Source organism: Colobus angolensis, unplaced genomic scaffold, assembly GCF_000951035.1.
Source record: "Colobus angolensis palliatus isolate OR3802 unplaced genomic scaffold, Cang.pa_1.0 Scaffold281, whole genome shotgun sequence".
NCBI lineage: Eukaryota > Metazoa > Chordata > Mammalia > Primates > Cercopithecidae > Colobus > Colobus angolensis.
The window spans coordinates 2,949,013-2,956,868 of record NW_012116055.1 but is presented as its reverse complement, the minus strand read 5'-3'; the positions used below and the strand labels follow the sequence as shown (position 1 = coordinate 2,956,868).

At 34.6% G+C, this 7,856-nt stretch overlaps 1 long non-coding RNA gene across 1 annotated transcript in view; it reads right to left on the bottom strand.

The window, feature by feature from the left end:
* Positions 1-1,297: 1,297 nt before the first annotated feature.
* Positions 1,298-7,856, bottom strand: part of LOC105516451 — a 26,294-nt gene continuing 19,735 nt past the window's right edge. Inside the window, exons 2-3 of the long non-coding RNA XR_001002490.1 lie at positions 2,694-2,744; positions 1,298-2,463 (exon numbers count right to left, since the gene is read on the bottom strand). This is a non-coding gene — a long non-coding RNA (uncharacterized LOC105516451). The remainder of the gene's footprint in view (positions 2,464-2,693; positions 2,745-7,856) is intronic.

Below are 7,856 nucleotides of genomic sequence, written 5' to 3'. Positions count from 1 at the left end.
GCACAGGCAAGCTGTAAATACTTCAGCCTCTTTTAGCAGGACTTGCAGAATTGATTTATACTTTTATTGCAGCTATCACTATGTCAAAATAGTTTATTGCAAAAATTCCATTATTTACTGATTATTTTAATGCAAAACTTAATAAGCTGAGAGAAATATTTTATGTATGGATTATGAACCATCCCTACTCAATAACTAAAGCTGCTAATCTTGCTCACTACTTTATTGTTGCAAATTGATTTCAGAAAATAATATAAAATACAAACACTCATAATGGCTATATTAGAAGATGGATCTGGTTTCATATACAGTTTATTTTTACTATGTTATTCAATTAAAATCATGCATACTGTATCTGTTACAGTATATTTTATAATGCCAAAGGTAAATTTAATAGTCTATTGTGCACATCTGCTGTCCCTGATCTTCTGGCATTCCTGTGTAGTATAGTTATTCATTTACTTTTGCTTTGTTGCTCAAAAAATTACTTTTGTGCTTTAGAGTTCTGCATCATGACTCTCAAGTGGCCTTGGACAAGCATGGGTGAATCACTGTATTGGCTCCATCATAAAGATAAGTGTTTTCTACACTCAGTTTGAAAGATGCTATCAAAACAATCACCTACCTGTGCTTGGAAATACAGCAAGAAATATGATGAAATTTGAGCAGTAGCTGTCATGTTAAGCCATGTCACTTTTCCTGTGGGAGCAATTGTGGCAAAACGTTTAGGGAATTTTTCTTTATGTCAGATGGTCTCTAGATTTACATCTTATCTCTGTTACTTATTAGCTCTCTGTCCCTACACAAGTTCATCAATATCCTTAAGCCTAACTTTCTTAATAATAATACTCCATCACTCCTTTTCTTTTCTTCTCCTTTTTTTTCCGGAGTCTCGCTCTGTTGTCAGGCTGGAGTGCAGTGGCATGATATCGGCTCACTACAACCTCCACCTTCCAGATTCAAGTGATTCTCCCGCCTGAGTAGCTGGGACTATAGGCACGCGCCACCACGCCCAGCTAATTTTTGTATTTTTAGTAGAGAAGGGTTTTCACCATGTTGGGCAGGATTGTCTCAATCTCTTGACCTCATGATCCGCCCACCTCGGCCTCTCAAAGTGCTGGGATTACAGGCATGAGCCACCACTCTTGGCCTATGCTATCACTTCTTTTATCTCACCTTGTCTCATCCAAGAAAAAGAGAGAGAACTTTGGGAAAAATTCAAATACCTGATTTATCAATGTACATAACTGAAGAAGTTTTATACTGATAAAAAAAATCGCCATATATCATTCTCACCTCCACCTAACATTTTATTTTACACAGATATCCAGAGTGATCAGATAGATACTGCCTCAACTTATCACCACCAAAGATAGTGATATGTATATCTGCAATCAAGGTATTCTATTTGTTCAAATATGTGTGTTTTTCTCTTTTTCAGTCAATTAAAGGTTTATATTTTCTAAGAAGTAACTTTGGCTTTATTGATAACTTTACTGAATTTTCTATTTTCTATTTCATTTTTTGTTCTAATATACACTATTTCCTTCCATTTATTTTCGATTTGGTTTGCTCTACTTTTTCTAATTTTATAAGATGAAAATTTATAGTATTGATTTGAAATATTTCTTTCGTTTAAGATAGCCAGATGCAAATTCATTTCCCTCTAAGCACTGCTTTAGCTGCATCCCCTAAATTTTAGTGTGTTGTGATTCTGTGTTCATTTTTCCCGAAGTGTTTTCTGACTTCCATTGTGACTTCCTCTTTGACCAATTATCTTAAACATTTCCACATAATTGTGAATTTCCAAAATTTTCTTCTATTATCACTTTCTAACTCTATTGTAGTCTGAGAAAGTATTTTGTATTGTATCATTAAATTAAAAAACCTTGAGGTATATTTTATAACCTATCATACAGTATATCCTGGAGAAAGTTTCACATATGCTTGAGAATAATGTGTATCCTGGTTTGTTGTGTGGAGTGTTCTTTATGTGTATAGTTGGTTTCATTATGTTATACTGTTGTTGTGTTATTCACGTATTCTATTTTGTTATTGATCTGGCTAATTATTCTATTCACTATTGAATGTGGAGTATTGAATTATATCTAACTGTCTATTTCCCTCTTCAATTATGTGTCTTTTCTTCATATATTTTGGGTCTCTGGTGTTAAGTACATTTATAGCTTACAAATGATATATCGGGCATGTGCACGTGCGGATTTCACCACCACCTTGCTGCTGCTAATGCACACATGCAGGTCCCACTGCCATCACCCAGATCAAGTGCTTCTGCTGTCACCCAATATTGTAGTGTTTTTGCCAGAAGAGAGGAACACTTTGGGCCTTCCACCATAGCAGACGCTTAACCTCAAGAAGCCAGAGAACAAAGCTGTGGGCCTGATCCAATCCTCTAGGATTAGAGTATGTAGTCTAAGAGTGCTGAGCTGTGCCTTGGCACAACTGTCCAGAAATTGTGCAAAAACTCTGCAAAATTGTCCAGAAATAAAGCCAGTTGACTAAACCCAACTTTCGCCATAGTAAGTCTCTTAAGAGCATTAAATAATACAAAAACAAAAAGTTCTCTCTAAAGCATAAATTCAAAGATTAAAGAAACATTTGCTCACACAGATGAGAAAGAACCAATGCAAAATGACTTGCAACTCTAAAAAGCCAGACTATCTTCTTACTACCAAATAACTGCATTAGATCCCTAGCAATGGTTCTTGATCAGATTAAAATTACTGAAATAACTGACATAGAAATTAAAATCTGTTAAAGTTCAAGGTCTCTTGTAAGGCAATCTAGTGGGAAGAAAAATAAGATAAAGAAAAACAATTAATGGGTACTAGGCTTAATACCTGAGTGATAAAATAAACTGTACAACAAACCTCCATGACACAAGTTTACCTATGTAACAAACCTGCACATGTACCCCTGACCTTAAAATAAAAGTAAAAACAAAATCAGAATCTAAATGGCAAAGAAGTCACTGAAAGTCAAGAAAAGTTGAAACTCAATCCAAGGAATCAAAGGATTCCAGTAAAACATTTCAAGAGCTGGAAGATGAAATAGTTATTTTCAAAACAAAACAAACTGATCTGACAAAACTGAAAACCTCACATGAATGTAACAGCACAATTGGAAGTATTAACACCACAACAGGCCCCGTGGAGGAAAGATTCTCAGAGCTTGAAGACCAGTTCTTTGAATCAACTCAGACAAAAATAAAGATAAAACATTTTTTAAATGAACAAAATTTCTAAGAAATATAGGATTATGTAGAGACTAAAACAATGACTCATTGTCATCCCTTAAAGAGAGAGAGAGGAAACAAGGAGGTTGGAACATATATTTGAGGATATTGTTCATGAAAAATGCCCCAACCTCATTAGAGAGGTTAACAATTCAAATTCAGAGAATTTAGAGAACCCCTGCAAGATACTATACAAGGAGGCAATCCCCAAGACACATAATCATCCAATTTGCCAAAGTCAAGGTGAATGAAAAAATATTAAGGCAGCTAGAGAGAAGGGGCAGTAACCTACAAAGGAAACCATATCAGGTTAACAGCAGAACTTTCAGCAGAAACTGTATAAGCCAGAAGAGATTGAGGACCTATATTCAACAACTTTAAATTTAAAAAAAGTATTCAATAATTTTGTATCCAGACAGACTAAGCTTCGTATATGAAGGAGAAATAAAATCCTTTTCAGAGAAGCAAAGGCTAGGAGTATATGTAACCACCATGCCCGCCTTACAAGAGGTCCTTATGGGAGTGCTAAACATGGAAACAAAAGACAATTACCAGCAACCACAAAAACCCACTTAAGTACATGCATAATTTACACTATAAAACAACTACACAAAAAAGTCTACATAACAACCAGCTAACAACATGATGGTAAGATCAAATCCACACCTATCAATATTAACATCAAACATAAAAAGCCTTAATGTCCCACTTAAAAGGCACAGAGGGGCAAGTTAGATAAAGAAGCAAGACACAACTATATGATATCTTCAAGAGACACATCTCACATGCAATGACACCCATACCTTCAAAGTAAAGGGATGGAGAAACCAAGAAAACAGAAAACATAAAAGATCTGGGGTTATTAGTATTACTTAAAACAGATTTTAATTTTAAAAAGGGACAAATATTGGCATTACATAATAATTAAAGTGTGCACTTCAAAAATAAGACTTAACTATCCTATGTATATATGCTGTCAACATTGGAACACCTCAATTAATAAAATGAGTTCTTAGAGACCTACGAAGGGAATTAGATAAACAGACAGTAAAAGTGGGAGACTTTAACACCCCATGAGAGTACTTGACAGATTGTCAAGGTGGAAAACTAACAAATATATTTGAGGCCTTAACCCAACACTTCACCAAATGGACCTAGCAGACTTCTACAGAATACTCCAACCAAAAACAATAGATTATACATTCTTCCTGTCTGCACATGGGACATTCTCTAAAATCAATCACATGCTCAACCATAAAGAAATTCTCGACAAATAAAAATACCAAAATCATACCAATCATAGTCTCATACCACAGTGCAGTACAAATCAAAATCAATACCAAGAAGATCTCTCAAGACTATACAATTGCATGGAAATTAAACAATCTGTTCCTGAATGACTTCTGAGTAAACAATGAACTTAAGGCAGAAATCAAAAAAAAATATTTTAAACTAATGAAAACAAAGATACAACACACCAGAATCTCTGGGACACAGCTAAAGCAGTATGAAGAGGAAAGTTAGTAGCACTAAACACCCACATCAGAAAGGTAGAAAGGTCTTAAATTAAAAACTCGGCATCACACCTAGAGGAAGTAGAAGAAAAGAAACACCCAGAAAACCTCATACTCTCTGCTCAAAGGAGCCTAGTTCTGATAAACAAGTTCAGGAAAGTTTCTGTATACAAAATCAATGTACAAAAATCAGTAGCATTTTTATACACCAATAATGTCCAAGCTGAGGGCAAAATCAAGAATGAAATATAATTTACAATAGTCACAAAAATAATAAAATATCTAGGAATGAAGCTACACAGAGAAGTAAGATTACCACAATGAAAACTACAAAACACTGCTGCAAGAAATCAGAGACAACACAAACAAATGGAAAAACATTTTATGCTCATAAAGAGGAACAATCAATATCTTTAAAATGGTCATATTGCCCAAAGTAATGTACAGATTCAATATGATTTCTATAAAATTACCAATTACATTTTTCACTGAATTAGAAAAAACTGCTCTAAAATTCATACATAACCAAAAGAAAGAGCCTGAATAGCCAAAGAAATTCTAAGAAATAAGAACAAAGACAGACCGCCTGACTTCAATCACCATCCAACATCAAACAACACTGCAAGGCTGCAATAATAAAAAAACAGTATGGTACTGGTACAAAATCAGACACATAGACCAATAGAACAAATTACAGAAGCAAGAAATAAAGCCACACATATACAACAATCTGATCTTTGACAAAGCAGACAAAAACAAGCAGTAAGGAAAGGATTCCCTATTCAATAAGTGATACTGGGATAACTAGATAATCATCTTCAGAAGATTGAATCAGGACCTCTCCATTTTACCATATACAAAAATCAATTCAAGATGGATTAAATATAATATAAAACAGAAAATTGAAAAACTCAGGAGGATAACCTGGGACATCCCATTCTAGACATAGGAACGGGCAAAGATTCCATGACCAACATGTCAAAAGCAATTGCAACAAAAACAAAAAGGTATATAAGTGGAACCTAATTAAACTAATGAGCTTCTGCACAGCAAAAGAAACTATCAGCACAATATATAGACAACCTACAGAATGTGAGAAAATAAGTGCAAACTATGCACCTGACAAAGGATTAATATCCAGAATCTATAAGGAACTTAAACCAATAAGCCAAAACCAAACAACTCCATTAAAAATTGGGTAAATGACATGAACAAACACTTCTCAAAAGAAGACCATACATATAACCAACAAGCAAATAGACAAATGCTCAACTTCACTAATCATCTTATAATTATTAGAGAGATGCAAGTCAAAACCACAATGAGCTACCATCTCAAGAGTCAGAATCACTATTATTAAAAAGTACAAAAATAACACATGCTGTTGCAGCTGCTGAAAAAAGGGAATGCTTACATACTGTTGGTGGGAGTGTAAATTAGTTCAGCTACTGAGGAAAGCTGTTTAGAGATTTCTCAAATAACTTAAAATAGAACTACCATTCGACCCAGGAATCCCATTACTAGGTATGTACCAAATAAATAAATAAATAATTCTACCATAAAGACACACATGCATATCTATGTTTATCTCAGCATTATCCACAATAGCAAAGACAGTGTGATGGTTAATACTGAGTTTCAACTTGATTGGATTGAAGGATGCAAATTGTTGATCCTGGGTATGTCTGTGAGGGTGTTGCCAAAGGACATTAACATTTGAGTCAGTGGGCTGGGAAAGACAGACTCACCAGAAGGCAGACCCACCCTTAATTTGGTTGGGCACCATCTAATCAGCTGCCAGTGTGGCCAGGATATAAAGCAGGCAGAGAAAACTAAAAAGGCTACACTGGCTTAGCTTTCCAGCCCACATATTTATCATGTGCTCTATGCTTCCTGTCCTCAAACACTAGATTCCAAGTTCTTCGGCTTTGGGACTTGGACTGGCTTCCTTGCTCCTCAGCTTGCAGATGGCCTATTGTAAGACCTTGTGTTTATGTGAGTTAATAAACTCCATATATATTTCTCCTATTAGTTCTGTTCCTCTAGATAACCCTGACTAATACAAACATGGAATAAATCTAAATGCATATTAACAATGAACTTGATAGAGAAAATATGGTATATATATACCATAAAATACAACACACCATCAAAAAGAGTGAAATCACGTCTTTTGCAGTACCATGGACACAGCTGGAGACCATTATCCTAAGCGAATTAATAAAGAACAGAAAGTCAAATACTGCATATTCTCACTTATAAGTGGAATCTAAACTTTGTTCATATGCACAAAGAATGAAACAATAAACATTGGGCCTAGTTGAGGATGGAGCATGAGATCAAGGTGAGAATCTAAAAACTATCTATCAGGTATAATGTTCACTTGCTAGGTGATGAAGTAATTTGTACACCAAACCCCAGTGACATCCAATTTAACCATGTAACAAACCTGCACATGTACCCTCTGAACCTATAATAAAATTTGAAAGGAAAAGTTAAACATGAATTAAAAAATAAAATAAAATGATAAATAGTAAATATTTTTGATTTATATTTTACCATTTAAAAAATATCCTATTATCTTACAGTAATGATTTTTGCTTCAGTGTCTATTTTGTCTGATATTAAATTAACATAGCTACTCAGGCTTTTTTGAGGGGTTATGGTTTGTACTTTATATCTTTTCCTATACTTTATTTTAAATCTTTTCATGTCTTTGAACCTACAGTGTATTTTTTCACTGGCAGCATATAGTCATATAGTTGAATCATTAGTTAAATTCAGTCAGTCAATCTCTGCCTTTTTCAGAGTGTTTACTCCATTTGAATTTGATATAAAGTGAATTTCACTTCTGCCGTTATACTATTTCTTTTCTTCCTGTCTTCTGTATTTTTTGTTCTTACAGTAATACCACCTTTTTTTTTTGTTTTTTTTTTTTGTTTTTTTTTTTGACAGGGTCTCACTCTGTCTCCCAGACTGAAGTGCAATCGTGACTCACTGCAACCTCCACCACTCAGGCTCAAGTGATTCTCTCACCTCAGCCTCCTGAGCAGCTGGGATTACAGGCATGTGCCACTACCACCTAG